We start from the raw sequence: 16,847 nt of genomic DNA on the forward strand, positions 1-16,847 counted from the left end.
GGTGGTTTCCCTCACCCTGCCAGACCTCAAGGGGAGGGGATTTTGCTCCCCCTTTTCCAAATCCTTCTAGAACCCCAAAGGAACACCAGGAGGAAGGATCACTGCCCCTTGACCTTTCCAGCCAGGTTCTGCCAGTTTTTCACAGTCTGGGACCCCTTGGCATCCAGAGGGCCTGGCCCTCCCCGTAGATCTCTGGCCTCTTGTAACTGCTCAGCTTTCAGCCTGAGGGGTGCTGGGGAGCAGGGCAGACCCCCACTTCCACCCCATCTCTCCAGGTTCTACCTCCAAGCCTCTCCAGCGTCAGCCTGCCATTCTGAGGAATCGCAAGTCAAGGGTTCAAGTCTGAGCTCTCCCACTCACCACCCTATGAGCTCTCTGGGACCCCTTTCAGGTGCACGATGAGTTTACAAGTGCAGAAATGTCTCACCTCCCTCCCTGGTGCCGCTTCTCCTGACCCTGTCCCCCAGCTATCCCTTCCCACCCGGTACCCACCCAGCACCCTTTGTGGCCAGGTCAGGGTCTCTGTTCATGGCGTAGCTCTTTGTTTGGGTCACTGAGGGAAGAAATCAAAGCAAGACTCCTCAGCAGAAACTTGGAGACTTGTAAGATTTGTGTAGGATTTACGATTTCTAATGAACTAAAGAGGTACAGGGTCATTGGTGGGACCAGATCAGCTTCTGAGTACAGACTTTCTGTACTATTTAAACTGGAAGGCTCTGTGCAGGCGCCCCAGTGAAGGTGAGACCCAGGAAGGGGAAATGCCTCACCTATGGCCCAGAGCCCATCAGCAGGGAATCGGGACCAGGGCCAGAGCTCCAGCCCCAGGCCAAACTTCTTGGGGGCAGGGGCATTCTCCAGATCCCCCCTGAATGGGGAAGCCAGAGAGCAGCCAGCCCTGCGACCTCTCCATCCAGCTGAGCACCTGGGCCATCCCTGCCTAGATGGGGAGGTGGCAGGAGCCAGCAAAGAGCAGTAGGGCACCGGAAGGAGGTCCAGGGGACGAGTGAGTCCCCTGCTGAAGAGCCAAGGAAGGAGATGCATTCTGGGGCTGGGACTCACAAGGGACATGGAGCTCAGCAACGTGAATATCACAGAGACCCTCAGGGAGCTTCCCCCTCCCCAGACCTACAGCAGGTCTGCTTACTAATGTCTTTCTTTGTTTTGTTTTTTTTTTGGTACCGGGGATTGAACTCCGGTCCTTGTGCTTGTGCAGCAGGAGGCGAAACCACCGAGCTAAATCCCCGGTCCACTAATGTCTTTCTATGTGGTGTCACCAGCATGGAAAGAGAGAGAGTTGGAGAAGGACCCCGCTGTGTTCTGCTTTCTGTCCTCTCCTTCCCAGTCATTTCCGCAGCCCCTGGACACTCCCTAGGGGTCACCAGGCCAAAAGGACCCAAAAGGTTCACATCCTGCCCTGGTAAGAGGGAAGAGTACGGCCAAAGGACAAATAGGGCTCTTAGACTGGTTCTCTGCTACCCAACTCTTTTTTTTTTGAGACAGGGTCTCACCATGTAGCCCAGGCTGGCCTTGAAGTCATGGCGATCCTCTCGCCTCAGCCTCCTGAATGCTGGGATTAGTCTGCCCTCCATCACAACGGCACTCGTGGACTCATTAGCACCAAAAACCTTAGCTAGCGAGCAGCTCAGCATGCATCTCCGGTCACAGGCCAGCGCTCCATCTGCCAGCGGAACCCATGAAAGAATCTACCATGAGATCCCAGCCCTCGGGATAGCGACACCTTCCTGAGCAATGCGCATTTCCCTACTCTCATTGACTGAGCTTTCCAAATCCTCTGCTTTTCCCTCTGCATGGTGTGGCCCCTGCTGGGCCAATCACTGTCTTCTCCGGGCCTCAGTTTCTCCATCTGTAAAGGGGGTGTTTTGAAGCTCCATCAGCCCTCTAAGCCCCAGTTGGCCAAGTCAAACAAGGTCAAAGAGCTGGCCTTCCTCCCAGACCACAGAGGGAAGCTGTCCCAAGCTACGGCACAGGGCTCTCTCGTCCCCAGGGCAGGGCTGTCCTGGCTGGCAGCCCCAGAGCTGCACCCTCCAAGGTCCTGCCGGTGTCAGCACCGCCCCGCCCTAGCCCACTCAGGCCCACTCAGAGTGAGAACATCGACCATCCTTTCCCAGAGCGGGGCCTTTGCAAGCCGATGAGCAGGAGGGTGGGGGTCCCTCCACTCCCAAGTCCCATTACCTGCAGCGCCTCGCCCTGACTCGGTAATAATTGGGGGCTCATTTGCATTTTGCGTGTGTGTGATTTCAGAGCGGCTCCCTGCCCACCCCATCCTGGGGATCCCGGCTCTGCCCAAATGCTCTGCTGGCTCCCAGGGAAAGTTTCAAGAGCTGGGGAAAAGGCGGGGGCACGAAGTGGGAGCTGGAAGTGGGCATTGGGCCCCCAGGTCCAATGGAAGGGAGTCTTGGCAGGGCCCCCAGACCTTGTGCCAGCCCTGGCTCAGGGGCCAGGGTGGGGATGGAGGGGGTGACGTCCTTCACCTCCCCAGTCTCAGTTTCCTCATCTGTAAACTGGGGCTAATGACACTTAACAAGCGAGGGGGGTGGGGGGCATGTAATTAGCTCCTGCTAGCTCTGGGCTTTGAAGTGGGGTGGAGGAGGGGGCCAGCAGGGCAGGTGCAACAGGACAGAGTTGGAGGCTAAGCGCACTGGCCTGCGGGTTGGGGGGGAACCCAGAGATCCTACTCTATCTGGGGGAGATCAAACAGCTGAGGGAGGCAGACAAGGGGATCCAGGGCCAGCGGCAAGGAGAGGCCCAGTGTGAACAGAGAATGCCCTTGGCTGCCAAAGGAGGGGCTGTGCCCCACTGCCCCCCATTAGGATGGGGCTGCAGGAGGGGGAGGGAGTGGGGTGCACTCTGTGTCACTGTGTCGTGGATGCATGACCCACAGGGGCCAAGCACACATCGGTCGTGTCTCCACGGCCAAGGGCAACAGTTCCTGGCACAGAGGCTCATGGGAGGAAGACAAGGATGTTGGGAGGGAAGAAGGCTGTGGGGACTGAGCCCAGGGAGGTGAGGACAGGAGGGAGGGAGCCTCCACCCCCCACGCCCATGGCCTTTCCGCTCGCCCCATGACATCAGGGCTGAGTCACTGGGAGAGGCCGCTGTCCAGCAAGGGTGGGAAGACCTTGGGGACCAGGGTCTGGACACCGTCCCAGACTGGGCAGGGTATGGGACACCTTTGGCCTGGTTGGCGAAGTCCAAGGATGCAGGCTTGAGTCAATCTCCACAGTCCAGCCACCCACGCTTGGTGGGCAGAGCCTTGGCTGGGCCTGGGGGCCCTAAAGGCCCGTCTGGGAGGGCGCAGAAGGCACCCCTGACATCCACTCGGCTACAGACAGGTTGACGATGAAACCTGCCGAGATACACCAAATGCACCGAGAGGCCCTTCCTGATGTGGCACCAAGAGCCCTCTGGCTTCGAGCCCCACCTACTGGGCCTGGAGCCGGTCCGTGCAAAGACCAGCTGGAGACTGCCCCCTGCTCCCACCTTGCCTTCTGTCTCCAGCCCCTTCTATGGTTCCCAGTAGGTGGGGCATGGTGGGGCTCAGCTTGGCCAAAGTGTGGAATGAGTGCTGCATAAAGCTGAAGACCCCGTTAGCAACCCAACGACTGGTTTGGGGGAGTCCTAGGACCTTGACTGTAAGTGCCAATTTGGTCTCTCAGATAGATAGGAAAGCTGTCCACTGGTTGATTCCTTCCTTCCTTCCTTCCTTCCTTCCTTCCACAAACAGGTGTTGATGTCTACTGGGTGTGGGCAGGGAGGACACACAGGAGTCCACCTCCAGCCATAGCCAGATGGTATGCATAGGCCAGGGCCCTCAGAGGGGAGAGGGCTGATTCCAGAAAAGGCTGAGGAGGAACAGGGGGGTTTCAGCTTTGCAAGGGCACTCCAAGCAGACTCCACCATCCTAAGTCCCAGAGGCCCCCCCAGTACTGGGCCACCTCTTTCCCACTGGCCACTGCTGGCCCTGTTGAGCCTGGGGTTGTCAGCTGGAACATCTGGAACAACCGATGTGGGGCTCTTGCCCCACTCCCTTCCTCCATGCCAAGTGTGTGCCAGGGAGGAAGGAAGCCATCCCTACAGGAGGCAGCTTCCCAAGGTGGTCGAAAGTGAGGTATCCGGGCCACAGGGCACTTTGGCAATGGGGGTGCCAGGCAGGGACGCCTGGCACTGGTAACTGAGGGGTCCTGGCCACCCCCTCTCCCTGCCAAGGTCTGCAAAGAGTAAGCAGGATGTCCCAACCCCACACGCCATGCAGCGACAGCTGTCACAGCTTTGCCTCTCCCTGTCCCTCTGTGACCTCTTAGGCTCCTGCGAACTCAAGGGGATGGGAGAAATGCTTTAAAGGGTCTCATTAGGCCAAGGGACAAGATCAGAGTATGGAAACATGCTGGGAAGAAGACCAAGAGATGGAAGAGAAGTAAAAAGAATTAAGAGGCCTGGGATTTAGCTCAGTGCTTCCGGCATCTGCTGCCCAAGCGCAAGGTCCCGAGTTCGATCCCCGGTACCAAAACAAAACAAAACAAATCAAAAAAATAAATAAAACTAAAAAAAAAAATTGAGCAACAAAAGGAATACGGATATATGGGCAGTAGATTAGATAAAAGATTGTGTCAATGAAAATTAATGAAATCGATAACTACACTGTGGTTAGGGAAGAGAATGTCCCCATCCCGGGACATACACACGGAGCTATTTAGGGGTATAGGACCACAGTCCACGCAACTTCCCCTCAAATGACTCGGGGAGGGGAGCACATAGAAGTATCAGATAGGTAGGTAGATACATGATAGATAGATAGATAGGTAGGTAGGTAGATATGGGCAAAAATACTAAAAGTTGATCAATCGGGTGCAAGCTCCAAGGCTTCTCTGTACTGCTCTCACAGTGCACCTTTTGAAATCCCTTCTGAACAGAGCTAAGGAGGATGGCTGACCAGCCTTGCGCACTCTAACTCTAACAGGGTCTCTCTCTGTGGTTCAGCCTGGCCTCGAACGTGTAGCAATCCCGCCTCAGCTTCCCGAGTGCCGGGATCACAGGTGTTCACCACCATCCCCAGCTCTGCAGCCACCCTTCTTGCTCTACTTTATCCCTGCATCCCTCCCCAGGGTGGCCCCTGGGTATTGCTCCCCACGTTTTCTCTTCACTTTTCATCCAGGGGTGACCTCTAGATGCACTGAGTCCCCTGTCTGTGCATCAGGTCAACACTTCTGTCCACCCGTCCCTCACTTGCTGGCTCGTGAGTGAGCCCCTCACCACTCTGGGCCTATGCAGGGGACAGAGGATCGGCTCTCAGGCTCATTTGGTGTGTCTTGGTGGCTCTGAGTGACCCTCTGGTGTGGTCCTCGATGTCCCCTCAATGCCTCTGACCTCTCGGGGACTGCATTACCATCTGTAGGCCTCTGTTTGGCCTCCCTGGAGTGACAATGGCCCCCTTGGCCTGTGGGAGGGAGATAAGCGGCCCCATGCCTTCTCCTTGGGGGATAGCCATGCTTCCAAACCCCTGCTTGGGGAGAAACCAGGCTGTGGGCTGAGAATCTGCCCCAGGAAGGGCCTCCCTCTTCTTCCCTACTCTGATGCTTTCCAGTCACCCCTGGGCCAGGCCACAGGGCCTGCTGTCCATGGCCCAGTGAGGTGACATCAGCAGGCTCCCCCCACGCACACACACCCCACAGCGCAGAGACTCCTCAACACATCTTGCCATCTCTCCTCTCTGACATCAAAGGCGCAGGCAGCAGCGTCCCCTCCTCCCGGCCCTGGGGGGAAGCAGAGCCAGGTATGTGTACATGCTGGCCCTTCAAATAAATAAATAAATACTGGAACATGCAGGGCCTCCCGCCCCTCACAGTGCTGCTTGGCGCCCTGGGCTGGGACCTGGGCGAGGGGCCAGCTCCTGACGAGGGCGAGGGGACCGCCTGGAGCTGCAGGTGTGTGTGAAGTTTCGCGTGGGCCGGAGCCTGACTTATCCACAGCAGCATCAGGGACTGGGGTGCATGCGCGGGGACCGTCCCTCAGCAGGTGCCTCTGTCTCTCATAACTCCCCACACCTTCTCCTCCAAAGCCAGCCTGGCTCTCCCGACACCACTCAACACTGGCAAAGAAGAAATGGGGAGCAGAGGTCAGATATCTCAGTGACAGCTGATTGCCATGGCATCTGGTGAGGGAGGCATGTGGGCCAGAGCTGCCTCCATGGGCAAGGAGAGGAGAAGGGATGGTGAAAGGTGCCGACGATGCCAGGGCAGGGAGCCTGGAGGAAGTGGCTGTCCACTCCTGATGGGCCAGTGGACATGCAGGAGGAGGGCTGTGGCTTGGGGCCAGTCATAGCATCTCTGTAAGTTGATCCCCTCAAACAGTGCCCCCACCTGCACTGCCTTTCCCACCCGGGGAGCAGAAAAGTCCAGTGAAGGCGGCTCAGAAGAGATGCTCCAAACGCTGGAAGGGAAGCATGCCCACTGCCAAGTGGGAGCATCTTGGGGTGGGAGTTGGGAGTGTGCTGCTGTCTTTTTTCTTTTTGCAATACTAGGGATTAAACTCAGGGCCTTTGCATTGAGCTACATCCTCAGCCCCTTTTTTATTTAGAGACAGAGTCTCCCTGAGTCACTAAGTTGCCCAGGCGAGGCTTGAACTTGCCACCTCTTGCCTTGACCTCCCAGACTGCTGGGATTGCAAGTGGGGCCACCACACCTAGCTCAGTGGATGTCCTTGAGTCCCCCACAGGGCTGGGTGCAGGGTAAATACCAAAAGCATGCTTTCTGAATCAATGAATTTTGGAGAATGAATGGACTCAATTGAACATTCTAGAGCATTCTTTCAGATTGTGGCCTTGCCATCTCCCATTCTCATCTTTTTGGCTCAAGGACCCCTTGCAGAATCTGAAGAAGCTCTGGTTTGTGACTCCAGACAAAAGCACACGCACAAGTGACTCACACCCCAGGTGGGGTCCAGACCCCCTGCCTCAGTGAGGGGTGTTTGTCCCAGCTCCTCACCCATGACATCAACCCGTGAAGTGTGCTCTCACCCTCCTGTCCTCCAACAGCTCTGCAGTGTTTCCGTCCCCTTTTACAGACAGGGAAACTGAGGCCTAGAGACAGGAAGCAACTTGCAGGGATCTAAATCTGGAGCCATGGTTTGCCCAATAGGTCTGATTCCGAAGGTCTCAGGGCTTCAAAGCCTGGGCTTTTCCCAGGTTTCACTTCCCGGAAGGCTCGCCTTTGTACTCCCAGGGGCGCCACCAAATGGGTGCCTGCTTTTCTGGGGAGAGGTGGCATCAGGCTGGGCATACAGAGGCAGTCTGCGGGTGAATGATAATGGGAAGCCCGGAGAAAGGGTTCTGTGAGGTTTTGGTCCCAGACTTGGGGCAGGGGGCAGGGTGGGGCAGCTGGGGCAGAAGGAGAAGAATTTGGATCACAGAGAGGGCTGGAGAGGAGCTTCTAAAGGTGATGATAACCGCAGCCATGGAGGCAGCCATTGCTCACTATATACCAATGCTGTGCGAAGCAGTTAAGCACTCAGTCTTGTTTAACTCTCGAGTCTCTGAAGAATGGATAATTGCTGGCCCCACTTTACAGAGAAGGAAAATAAGCCACTTGCCCAAGATCACTCAGCTAACAAGTGGCGGCAGCAAGCACAGAGTAGGCATGCAGTGTGCATTTGTCAAATGGATAGGTGGATTGATGGATGGGTGGGTGTATGGGTGGATGGATGGGTGAGTAGATGGATGGGTGGATGAATGGGTGGGTGGGTGGGTGGATGAATGGGTGGGTGGGTGGATGGAAGGATAGATAAATGGATGGGTGTTGGGTGGATGGATAGATAAATAGATGGATGAGGGGTGGATGGATGGATGAGTGGGTGGGTAGATGGATGGGTGGATGGATAGATAGATAGATAGACAGACAGATAGATAGATAGATAGATAAATCTAGGTCTGTCTGATCCCCAAACCTAGCTCTTAACTTCCCCCTAATCCTGGAGAACATCAAGGAAGAAGGGCATCCTGAAAGAAGGAGCACTCTGGTTGTTCTCCTTCCCTTCCTCACTCAGAATAAAATCAAAAGCCTTGGCCACAGTCTACAAACCATATAAAACCTAATTCCAGACTCATCTCTACCTTCTCTCTCCACTCCGTTCCTACCCCTGTGGCCTCCTTGCAATTCTCTTAACAGGGAAAGGGCCTGCCCTCGCCTCAGGGCCCCTGCGCTTATTGTCCATTCTGCCTGAGGTGTCTTCCCTCAGCTCTGCACCTGAGTCTCTGCTCAGGTGTCACCTTTTCTGCCCGGCCTGTGGAGTTCCTTACCAAAAATATCCCTTGGTCACTCCCTGTCCCTTTACCCATTTAATTTTGCCCCTAAGCAATTATAACCAGTTAACATCCTATCTGTGTCTGTCTCCTCCAGCCTCACTCAGGACACGGGTTGGGGCTTCCAGCTGTACTCCCAGCACCCAGGACGAGCCTCACAGAGTCAAAGGCCATAAATATCTGATGAATAAATAAATGAGCGCGTACATGAATGGCACTGGCCAGTCCGGAGAGGAAGGGCAGGTCTGATCCCTGCTCGTGGGCACCGCTGGGTTTAAACAGGTGCAAACCCTTGGAGAAACTGCCCCTCCTCCAAGAAGCCCTCCTGAATCTGTACCTTCTTCAGTGAAAAGACCCAAATCCCCAAGAGCTGAGAACTTGCTGCATCCGGTAGGGCACAGCGCCCTCCTCCTGCGCACCTCATCTTCCTTCCCTGTGGTCTTCACAGGGGAAAGGAGGGGAGAGCGGAACCCGCTCAGCTCAGCTCTGGTGCCCGCCTGGCCAGCCAGGAGGCCGGAGGCGGTGCCCAGGCTTAGGGCATGAATGGGGCAGGAGGCGGATGAAAGACAGCCGTGCTCCCGGCCTAGGGAACAAAGGGCCCAGAGCAGGTGTGAGGGGGGCCTAGGGGCCGCCAGGGCAGAAACTGGATCTGGAGCGGGGGATCAGTGTCACCTGCAGCAGGGCGGGCTTCCATTAGCTTTCTTTGGCTGTCACTCTGCTCTGGGGACAAAACTGAGGCTGGAGGTTGAGGAGGGGCAGGGGCCGGGAGGTCTTTTCTCTCGGCTGTCTCCAGCAGTGTCTCCACTTCCCAAGAGGCAGCTGCACAAGGTCAAAGCCCAGCAGGTGCTTAGGTGGCCCAAGGCACCCACCTTACAGATGGGACGACCAAGGAAGCCTCCAGGGAGCAGCAGCCTGTCAAGGTCACACAGAGAGGGACCTGAGCCCAGGAGTCCTGGTTCTGGTTGGCCTGTCCTGCCTCCTGGGGGCCCCTCGGTGGATGCCCTGAGGGAGGGGACAGGCCTGGGACAAGGACCAGACAGGCTGCCATACAGTCAAGCTGGGCACGCAGGGCTGCACCTAGCCAAAGAAAAGCCCAGCTCCGGTATCATGAAGGGGGACACCTCGCTCCCACACTAGTGCCCAAGGCCACCCGGAACCCCATCCCTGTGACAGCTGCACTGCCCCAAGCTATACAGCAGGCTATGGAGGGGCCCAGGGAAGGGTGAGAAGGAGGGGCTGGTGGGTAGGAGGCAGGAAGGGAGAGGGAAGAGTAGGAGGACAAAGCCAGCCTGTGTGGCACCTGGGATATTCCCAGTCTCTGCCCTGTCCGCTCTCTGATCCTCCTCTGGAAGAGGTGGGAACAATGCCCCCATTGAGGTCTGAACCCCAGGATAACCTCACTGTGTCATTCGGACAGAGGCCAAGCAGGTGAGCCGGGGCGGGGGGCAGAGGGGTCCGCAGGAACCCTGAGGCAGGAACTCAGACGTGGGACCAAGGGTCTACCAGGGAGGGGAGATCACGGTGGCCCCTGCAGGACGACGCAGTCAGACTCCCGGGCAAGACAGGCCTCACATTGCAGTTCAGAAGGGACCTTTCTCTGCACTGGGCAGAACCTCAGGAATGCCAGGACTCAACCCTGATGGCAGGACATTGCCAGTGTCAGAAGAGGCTCTCAGCCGGGGGATGGTGCTGCATGCCAGCAATCCTAGCACTCAGGAGACTGAGGCGGGAGGATCGCCGCAAGTTCAAGGCCAGCTTGAGATCCTGCCCCACCTCCCCCCAAAAATAAAAAGAAAAGGTAGAGCTGAGCTTGACCCCCCTCAAGAGTAGCCAACTTTGTTTTTGCCCAGAAGTAACAAGCTTCCCTTGAAATGTGTTTTCATGAAGAAATAGAAATGAATATCACTTACTTGGGGTGTCAGCTGGATTCCCAATCAAAAGGCCCCCAACAAAATAAGAATCCCACTTTGCATCCATTTAAAGAAGAAACCCAGGGCCAGGGATTTAGCTCAGTGGTTCCACCACCTGTTCCACAGGCTCAAGGACCCGAGTTCAATCCCAGGTACCAAAAATAAAAATAAATAAATAAATAAATAAAAACAAAAAATAAAGAAGAAACCCAAACGGTGCCAGGCACAGGTTCCCAGTCACTGTCTGCAGAATTCATTTTGTATTATTTTTTATTACACAGGGGATTGAACTTAAGGCCTTTGGACTGAGCTACATCCTCAGCCCTTTTTTATTTATTCATTTTGAGACAGAATCTTGCTAAGTTGCTAAGTTGCCCAGTGTGGACTTGAACTTGGGATCCTCCTGGCTCAGCCCCGCAGAGTGCTGAGATGACAGGTCTGCACCACCAGTCTGGGCTGCTGCTGAATTCATTTGGAACATTAAATTGTGTGGGTCAATGTTTTAAAGCATCGAGGCTACAGTTTAGGAGAGCTCAGTTCCTACCCTCATGGAGTCCACAGTGAAATGGAGGAGTCGCCGGATGGGGGAATGACAGAAGCAATCTGTTAGCCTGCACTTGTGACCACCTACTGTGTACCAGCTACTGGGTGCCAAGGGTACAAACAGGAGGAGTTGTGGTCCTGCCAGCGAGGAAAGCAGCCACGCTGGCCACAGCTGGCCCCGGGAAGGCAGTTTCTGAGCCCGCACCGGAAGTCCTCATTGGAGTTTCCTAAGCAGGACGGTTGGTGAGGAGTGCAGGGGGTACTGAAGGTGGAGCAAAGGACATATGCCAATGTGGGTGAGGACCCGGGAGGCACTAACAGAGGACCTTGAGAGGCAGACTGAGCCATTTGGATGTTTTTCTGCAGGCAATAGGGAGCCATGGAAGATTTCTGACCAAGGGAAGTCCACACTTACAGCAAGGTTCTTCAGCAGTAGCACTGTCTGCAGCAAAAGGTCAGACTGGAGGTAGTGAGGCTGGGGAGGAGGAGGGAGATGTAAAAGTCCGCATGGGAGCCGGGCATAGTGCCACAGGCCTGTAATCTCAGCTCTCAGGAGACTGAGGCAGGAGGATCACTGTGAGTTCAAGGCCAGCCTGGACTCTGTAGTGCAACCCTGGCTTCCCCCCAAAGGCCACATGGGCCTGATGGGACCCGGCACCCAGAAGGCTGGTCCACACTCCTACCAGGCCATCTTCTCCCCCATCTCACTGGCCGGGTCGTTGTCTCCCCTGTCTGGAGGCTGCAGGACAGGATCAGAGCTAGGGTTTATGGCCCCTGAGGGAGCGGTGCCTGTCCCTGGTGTCCACAGGGAACTCCCATCCCCAGGGAACCTCGGGGTGGGGACATCATCAGGGGAAGGGACCAGCTGTCCTCCCTGGTACCTGCTGGGTCCCCGGCTCAGCCATCCACATGCTTTGTCAGCGCTGGGAAGAGCCTTGCCCACACTTCCTGGCCTCCCCTCTTTTTAAATAGCCCTCTCTCAATTCTTCACCCTACAACAACAGCAGGTTCCGGACACCAGAAACCTTTCCAACGCCTCTCTACCAAGGAGCCCAAAAGAGGTGAGCTCATTGCCTCCTGCAGCCATGCAACACCCCTGCTAGGTGAGAAATTCAGCCTCCAGTGCCCCGGGCTGGTCCTTTTCAAAAGAGGAGACAGGACAGGGGGAGAAGGTTTTCTCTCTCAATCCAGCCAGACCCTGGTCGCGGGAGACAGAGAGCACACACCCTAGACTGCATCCTCCAGGAGTGGGAGAGTGGAGAGGATGCTGGGTCACATTTGAGCTTCATGGATGCATCTGTGGCCTTCCTGAGCCCTGGTTTCCTCACCTGTAAAATGGACCTGCTCGTATGACTGTTACAGGGCCACAGAGCCAGCTGTTAAAAACACAGCGTGGATGCAGGGGGAGCTGGGTGGTCCTATGGCTGTGGCCAGGTCCCCTGCACCCCTCATAGTGCTCCACCTCCTCCAGGGAACAACCTCAGCTCCTTGGTGACATTTGGTGACATTTGGGCTCCTCGGTGGACAAACTCATGGGCGGGAGTCCAAGCTGGGGCTGGGGTAGAAAGGGCCTCATGGCCACAGACCCCTGCCCCAGCCAGAAAGGGGCAGGCCCTGGAGCCAGATCCACAGCAGGGACCCTCTGTGACCCCTGTGAGACGGTGCCTGTGCCTGCACCTGCCTCATCATGGTTTTCCCTTGGGCAGAATGAGGACGGTGACGTCCCCACTTGCCTGAAGGCTGGCACTCACTAAAGGTCCTTTTCTCCCTCTCTCTTGCAGGATGCCTGTGAAGGTAGCCTTGTCCCCTGAGTGGGGACACAAAATAGGTGCGGCTCCATACCTTTGGGGGGACAAGGCCGGGCATCCCCTGGGGGAAGCGCAGATGTCCCACTCCAGCTGTTTGCAGCTAATCAGCCCAGGGGGAGGGCATGGCATCTCCTGAGGTGCCACTTCTCTGCTGGAGAGTGGCTGGAAGTGGCCTCTGGGCTGTGCTGCAGACGGGTGCATGCCGGGGACTTCCTCAGAGGCCCACCAAGAGCCCAGAGAGCCAGGTCTGGGTGCTCATAGATGCCCATGGGCTCGTGGTGGGGACACAGCTAAGCCACGCTCCCTCTGCTCCCAACCCCAAGGCCTTCTAACCCTCTCTTCCTCCAAGTGTCCACTGCGATGGCCCAGCATGGCCACCGACCACCTCGAAATGCCCTCTTCCCCTGTCTTCCTCTGTGGCCTCATTTGCAGAGGCCTGTCCAGGACCCAGATGGGGACAGGTAGCTGTGGTCTTATCCACCCCCTCCCCCAGTGCTGAGCCGTGACCAGGCGAGGGACACGATGACATCCAGGGTCCAGGCCACAGAAGCCGCAGAGAAGCAGCTCTGGAAGCCAGCTCTGCAGCCAGACAAACCCAGACCCCCTGACTCTCAGGGGCCAAGCGACCTTCACCCCATGCAGCCTCCTCTGTAGCCGTGAGCTGGCCATGCCCCTCTGTCACAGTGCCTGTGCTAGTAGCATAATGGCAACCACTGTGACTTCAGCACCTGGGGACCTCGGTCGGGGCTCATAGATTCCTGGAACTACAAAGTCTCAGTTCCAGAAGACTCAGAGACCACTCATGTTCCTACTCCTGGGTCCCCTCCTTGTCCTCCAGCCTGGCCTCCCAGGAAGCATCAGGTTCGAGTTCCTGCTCGAAGCCCTGGCCTCCAGGACAGGGTCTCCCCAGGGTACCACAGAGGGGTCAGATTGCTGTCCCCCAGTGCAAAGGAAGGGGTCCCTCCTGAGCCAGGCCCCCGGGGAAAAAGAAGGCCAAGGATGCAGTTGGTTGGCCAGAAGCTTTGAGCTCTTCCAAAGGAAGGACAGTCCCCTCCCTCCTGGAGGGGAACCTGGGCGGCCTGCCAGGGAGAGCTGCTGTCCAGGTGTCCCACGTCTGGAGGCCAAGGTGTCCCAACAGGGCTGGCCTGGCAGTCACTGACCCCAGCTCTTAGGAGCACAGGGCTTCCCTGGGCAGGGCCAGAAGAGGATGGGCCACACCCCCTAGCACACCCCCTCACCCACTCCTAGACTGGGGCAGGCCTTAGAGAAGCTTGGGCTCTGGAGGAGAAGTTAAGGCCCTGGGGAAGAAGGGATCTGAGATGAGAAGAGGACTAGGAAGGAACTCTGATAGTGGCCCTAGCTCATAGCCAGGCGTGGTGGCACACGCCTGAAATCCCAGCACTTGGGAGGCTGAGGCAGGAGGACTGCCCTGAGTTCAGGGCAGCCTGGGCTACATGGAGAGACCCTGTCTCAAAAAAAAAAAAAAAGATACCTCCAGCCCAGCTTCTCTTCCCCTTGACCCTAGCCTCACCCCCTGTTCCCTCTGGCTGCCCCTCAGCCCCCTCCAGGAGCTCTACAGGCTCCTCATCCACAGAGGTTCAGCTTCCCAGTTCCTGAGCCAGACGTCTCTGCTTCCCACAGCGGGCCTGGTACCAGGGTCTTTGCCCTCCTACCTGGCTGCCCACCAGGGGCCTCCAGCAAGTGGCGAAATGCATGGCTCCACCAGGCATAGAGCAAGTGGGCATGTCCCTGGGCACTGGCCTGGCAAACAAGCAAGCACCGCGGGAAACACGGAGAACAACAATCGCAGCTCCTGCACCTGGTACCCGGAGCCGAGGGACACCTCTGCGTGCCCTCAGCCCTCAGAAAAGGAGCCAGGAAGGCGGGGGGGGGGGCACACTCCCAGTGACTAAAGGCTCAGCCAGCCCACGGCCCAGGGACCGCATTGGGACCTGCCGCCCATCTGCCCTCCCAGAGGATGCCGCTCAGCCCGGGAAGCACACTGCTCTCCTGGGCTGCTTCTCAGCCTGCCGCCCTCTCCTCCCTGGTTCCTGTCCTCCTCTTCGTCTGTGCAACAGGCTGGGACATCTCCCTCCTTTGATTTATTTTCTGTGGTGTTTTTTGTTTGTTTGTTTTTTAGACAAGGTCTTGCTAAGTAGTCCAGGCTGGCCTCAAACTCATGGCGACCCTCCTGCCTCAGCCTCCCAAGTGCTGGGATTACAAGTGAGTGCCACCACGCTGGGGATCTCTCCTTTCAAAATTTCCCCTATCCCCTTCCCTCCCTTGATCCTTCCCCCTCCTCCAAGAAGTCCACCTGTTCCCTTCCCCTCTGGGCTCTACTCTGCCGGCTGCTTCCCTCCTCCCCTCCCAACCCAGCCCAGCACCTCAGTCTAAGCAGCATCCCTGCAAAGGGTAGAAAGGAGGATGGCACAGGACTTGGTAGATGTTTGCAGGGCCTTACAATTTTCAGTGCACTTTCCTATACATTGGCTCATATCGTTTTCAAAATGGCCCAGAGAGAGGTAGGCAGGAGGAGGATCTACATTTGTTTGTTGGTTGGTTGGTAGGCGGGTTGGTTGGTTGGTACTGGGGATCAAACCCAGGACCTTCACACTGAGCTACATCTCCAGCCTTTTTTATATTTTTGAGACGTGGTCTCTAAAGCACTAAATTGCCCAGGCTGAGCTCAAAGGCTTTCGATCTTCCTGCCTCAGCCTCCCAGAGTGCTGGGATTACAAGCCTTCCCCACCACCCCGATGAAGTGGCTACATTTATAGAGGACACTGGGACCCAGAGAAGAAAGGAGATCCCCAAATGACGGAGCCTTTAGCCGATTCAAGCCAGATTTCCTGACGGCCTACAGCTCAGGCGCACCCGGCAGCAGCGGTTCTCGTCCTAGAAGGCGCCCTGGAGGAGGCGTGGGCCGGCCGTCGTGGGGGGAAGGCGTGGGAACCCGCAGGAGCAGTGCAGGCCAGCGCTCACCGCAAGGTTCCGCCCGGGCTCGCAGACAATGGGGTCGCTGTGCCGGCGCCCCCTCCCCGAGCGCGCTCTCCGCTCTGCCCCCTCTCCCCAAAGCTGCTTTCAATTTAAACTCCTCCAACCAGCGGTGCTGCCCCGGGGGGCGCGACCGCAGCTGCGAGCGCCCCTGTAATTTCCGCAGGGAGCTGACCGGCTCAAACGCGGCCCTGCGGAGCTCCGACCGCAGACCGCAGCCCGGGACGGAGACGGCGCCCAGACGCCCCTGTCCGGGTCGTGAGAGCTGCCAGCCTGGAGCAGCCTCCTCCAGGCAGTCCCCCTCTCCTCTCCCGGAGGGACCGGAGAGGGGGTGGCCAGGAACCGGTGTCCGGTCTATGCGCCCCTGAGGTCAGGGCTTGGTGAGGGTAGGTACCAGCTAGTATGTGCTGCCACCAGACTGGGGAGCTCCCAGTGGCCAGAGCTGGGGTCAGAGGCAGGAAGCTTGTTTGTAAAGTTTGGAAGCTGGGTGTTTGGGGGCTGGAGCCGAACTCAGTCACCTCTCTCTCTGCTGCCCAGGCTAGAGATCTTCCTGCCTCAGCCTCCCTGGAGTAATTGGGATTACAGGCATGGAGCAGCACCAGGCTGAATAAGAGTATTTAAACCCGACATAGTGGTGCACGCCTGTCATCCCAGCACTCAAGATGCTGAGGCAGGAGGATCTCTACAAGTAGCCTGGGTTATATAGTGAGCATAAAGCCAGCCTGAACTACAAAGCAAGACCCTGTCTCAAAAAAAAAAAAAAAAAAAGCACTTAAAATCGTTAACTTGGCTGTAGTGGTGCATACCTGTGACCCCAGAACTCTGGATGCCCAGGCAGGAGGATTGCTAAGTCTGAGGCCAGCACAGGCTACATAATGAGTTTAAGGCCAGACTGGACCACATAAAATAAATAAAAAGCTAATGCTATTATTGGTTCCATAGTAAGTTTCTCAAGATGAGGCTGGGCCGGAAGCAGCCATACCCCTCTCATCCTGTCTTCCCCTAGTCCCCAATGCTGACTCAGCTCTCCCACTCCAGGTGATACAGGAGGGGTCACCTTCCTCCCTGCTGAGTCTCTCCTGCCAGGGACGTCTGGGAAGTGAGTCTGGGGGGCTGGGAGGCCCCGGACTGCAGAGGGACAGGGAAGGAGGGTCCTGCCCTAGGTCGGAGCCCAGTGACCTCAGCAGTGGGCACAGGCAGGGCGTCCGGCCACACAGGGCAGCTGAAGCCGCTGGGCACGGGAGCCTTAAGTGGTAAGGACGTGGCCATAGTGCCCAA

At 57.0% G+C, this 16,847-nt stretch overlaps 1 long non-coding RNA gene across 1 annotated transcript; it reads left to right on the plus strand.

The window, feature by feature from the left end:
• Window positions 1–13,348: 13,348 nt before the first annotated feature.
• LOC147821027 (uncharacterized) lies at window positions 13,349–16,368 on the plus strand. Its single transcript, XR_015447717.1, has 3 exons — window positions 13,349–13,436; window positions 14,716–14,798; window positions 15,290–16,368. It is a non-coding gene; the product is annotated as an uncharacterized LOC147821027 (long non-coding RNA).
• The last annotated feature ends 479 nt before the right edge of the window (window positions 16,369–16,847 follow it).

The sequence above is a fragment of the Heterocephalus glaber genome, unplaced genomic scaffold, assembly GCF_053883595.1.
Source record: "Heterocephalus glaber isolate CG9 unplaced genomic scaffold, H.glaber_assembly_v1.0 deba00001773, whole genome shotgun sequence".
NCBI classification, from domain to species: Eukaryota; Metazoa; Chordata; class Mammalia; order Rodentia; family Bathyergidae; genus Heterocephalus; species Heterocephalus glaber.